This window comes from Athene cunicularia, assembly GCF_003259725.1.
Source record: "Athene cunicularia isolate RWA chromosome 1 unlocalized genomic scaffold, athCun1 chr1_part2, whole genome shotgun sequence".
In the NCBI taxonomy this organism is placed as follows: domain Eukaryota; kingdom Metazoa; phylum Chordata; class Aves; order Strigiformes; family Strigidae; genus Athene; species Athene cunicularia.
Genome location: NW_020799092.1, coordinates 16,949,015 through 16,952,924, shown reverse-complemented (window position 1 = coordinate 16,952,924; position 3,910 = coordinate 16,949,015).

The window sequence follows — 3,910 nt, the reverse complement described above, 5'->3', positions numbered from 1 at the left end:
GGCAAGCAAGCACGAGACGCCCCGCTGCCGGCCCGGGCCGCGCGGGTGGGCCGGCTCAGTCAGCGGCGGGAAACGGGCCGGGCCCTGGAGGGAGGAACGCGTAACGGCAACGTGGCGCCGGCTGCGGGGCGGGGAGTTGGGAGAGGGGGACGAAACGAGCCAGGGGCACCTCAAAAGTCCAGACGGAGAATTGGCACGGGGCCACCAGAGAGCTCAGTGCTGCTAATTCAGGGCGAGAAACGTTACCTCCTTCTGCCATAATAAATTCTGGTTGTGAAACGCGCGTTTGCCTGATCTGCTTCACGTCCTCGTCTTCTTACTGCCAAGAGGCTTAAACCAAGTACTAGACAGTCCAAAAAGGCAGTGACAAACAGGCATGTGGGGGCAAGGTGAAGAGAGAAGTCTGTCAGTGCAATGTCAATTGATATTTTGCATATCTGTTAGAAAATAGATTTAAAAAATCAAACATATCTAAGCCACCAGTCACCAGAAAAAAACACCGTCCTAAAATGGCAGGACTGTAGGAAGTGTACTAGAAAGGTCAGAAGAGGTAAATATCTTTTCAGGTTGCCTTGAAACAATGACTTAAGTGCCCTTGAGTGACCTGAGGAATGCGGTAATGTGAATGCACTTGCTGGCATCTTCTGGAATATGCAGAGCCCTGACCAGGGCAAACAGAACTCAGAAGGAGGCGAAGTATACATTCTGATTGTAAGAGACTTCAAACCAAGGTAAAGGTATGCATCAGAATCAAGGACTGCCAAAAGCTGAATTTCACAGGATTTGTGGGACAGAGATCCGGGGCGCAGAGACATTTAGTTCTTGGGAAGGAACATGGTCGGTTGTATAAGACCAACTTTCACCCAAGAGGAGGAGCTGCCATCAGACAAAAACCTTGATTCAGATTCTCTTTGCAGCATTGATAGTAGGGAGCAGCCACTGCCTCCCTCCTGAGATCAATGCCAACGTTCATAAATTCAGTTCCACAAATCACTGTTACAAGAATGCCAGGATGTTCAGTGGAAAACTGAGCTGTCAGAATCAGGAAGACCTTTTTTAAGACCTATTCATAAGAAGAAAGTTATCTCCTGCACCTGGTTCCATCACAGAGCATTTTTCATATAATTTTGAACACTGAAACGTAAGTTCAAAAACCACACCAGGTTTGTATGTTCAGTCTTACATTCTGTTAGAAACAAGTGGAGGAAAAAATACTTCATTTGAGGGAGAAAATAAATTAATCAAATACTTTATCATCGAGCCATTAAGATAATCTGGAAATTTCTTTTGGAGCCATTAGAATGATCTGCTGATAAAAGTGCAAAGAATTAAGCCTTTAAAGATTTAAAAGTTAAATCACTAAAAAGCAACTTTGTCTGGTCTTTGTATTGGTTAGATTGTTGCCTTACATAGCAGCCCTGGCAAGACAGCTGGTTTCAGGCACCATTGTTCACACAGAGGTAAAGTAAATAAATGGCTAAGTAAGTGCATTCTCTATGGTTCTGCATGTCTCTCTCACATCTCCTAGATACTGGTGGCCTAGGAGCAAGCTTCACAACAGGGAGACACCAATAAGCCTGTTCCAGCTCTCAGAACTGCTGCAGGTTAAGAAACTCTTAGAAATCAGGTACACAGGGAAAGGAAAATACCGTCCCAAGGCAGATGTAACAGTATTAATGTGCCCAATTTATTATTTATTATTAATGTGCCAAATTTAATGTGGAGCTTCTAATTTCTCTAATGCCTTCGGTAGTGACACCCCTGAGAGAGAAAAGGTTTCGGAGGAGATGGTAACTCAGGAAGGAATCACAGAGGAAAATTGCAAGGGTGGCTGGAGAGCCCAGCTCCCAGCAGGCAGTAGGAATTTGCCATGGCGCTTTCTTTGTTCCCAGCCGCTCCCATTTTACCCAGCAACCTGTTAAATATTAACCTCTACTTCTGAGGCCTGGAGGGGGAAGTGCCAGCAGCAAGCACTCTGGGCCTCTGCAGGCAGGTAGGACTGGAAAGTCAGCTAAAGCTGCAGCAAGCAGAAGGGTGAGTTACTGCAGCCTCCCCAGTTTCCTACAGAAACTTTCTCCAGCAGTTCTCTGGGGCTATCTCTTCTGCAGTCACCTGTGCACTGTAGTCCTGACTGCCGCCCAAGCCCCTGTACCATCATGAGCCATACATCCCATGTAAGAAATGTGCCAAGAAGAGCACAGCCAGCCTGTCTCTCGGGGGCTGGCAGGTATCAAACTGGCCTGTTCCCTTTCTGGTTCAGCAAGCCTCCGTGGCTTTTCTAGTAGAGCAAAAGATGGGGTTAGCCCTTGAAAATTGTTCATATAAGCTCTTATCTTCATGATAATAAACACAAAATACAAATCTAAAACCTGGGATGTGCTCAAGACTGCAGTAGTACCCTCAAGAGAGGTGCTTGAGTGGCCCCATTTTGTCTCAGAGACCTACAGGTTCATATTGGAAAGCTGAGCTAGGAATCCAATAGGCTGATTTTCCACTTGGTTGGAGGAGAAAAACTGAAAATCAAGCAACATACTCTTACCCCTAACTTACCTGATATGGCAGACTGAAATGGGTGCCTGCTGCATAAGACCATTTTGAGATTATCTTGATCTTGAGAGTCGGAATCTGAGTGACCAGCTTGATTACTAAATCATCATCTGGTAGCATGCCAAAAATGTGATAGCCCAGATAGGTTTCTGCATTACTGCAGTCTTTCCAAATAGATCTAATTGAAAGTAAGATAATGCCATTATAATTTGTGTATATGCTTCAAAAATGTAATTTTACTTACACATTTTCTTTTCAATAGATCTGGCTACCCATCCACCCAGGAAGAAGATACCATTCACGAAATTTTCAGCACCCATTTATGGTATCTGAGGATGCAATCTATCATTTGTGCAATTAAAGTCCCTGCAGAAGGCGTAGCAGAAGTTGGAGGTGAATTGTCTTTGCAATTTAGCAAGCTTTGTTTGAAGTTTCCTTGAATATGTTTAGTTAAAAAGATTGGAAGGACATAGAAAATAAGATGACATTCGTGACTGCTGAGTTAAACAAAAGTTGCAGGAAACTTCTTTTGAAAGGGACAAGGATAAAGTGTGAATACCGCTTTAACATACTATGTTTTACAATTTCCTGATTAATTGTTGCAGTAAAATCAGTTCCCTGACACTGATTGCTTCAGCAATAAGATAGCAATTGCTTTAGCTAGTTTTATGTTATGCATGGAAGTTGCATAGAATCATGTCTTGTCTATTATGCCATAAATCAATTCCTTCATGGGTAGCCATTTAACTCTGACCTCTGCTATTTTCTGTAGACTACAAAATCGAAACTTGCATAATGTCTGTGCACTAGATCTCAGAGTATCCTCGCTTTTTTATGAAGGAACAAAGATTTATTAATTTCAAAGTCCTTATTCAAAGCTACCCTAAACCTGTTAGAATAGATTGTCTTACAGTAGGACACTAAGATAGTTTTTCTCTGTAAACCCAGTTTGTATTCTCAATGTAGCCAGGCATTTGCGTTATATGGAGTATGGCTACAACTGGCTTTAGACCTACAGCGTTTCTGGCTGGGGAGGCCAAGAGCAGGGTAGAGCTCTCACCCCGAGAAGAAAGAGTTTAACAGCTGCATTGGGCGAAGTTGTGGGAGAGGCATGAATGCAATTCCTCTGCTTTTTAGGATTAAGTACAAAGGGGCTCAGTCTGCAGAAGCATTGTTTTAGTGAACAATGAATTCACCGATTAAAAAAAAAATCTAACAGCAAAGGAATCTGAAAAATGAGAAAAGTCTGTTAAAGAGTGAGGGGGAAAATCTGGCACTGTGTGAACAAAAATAATCACAGAAGCTTTCCTCGCCCCGTTGTGAAATGGCCCCCTGCACCCGGGGCAGTGAGCAGTTGCAGAGC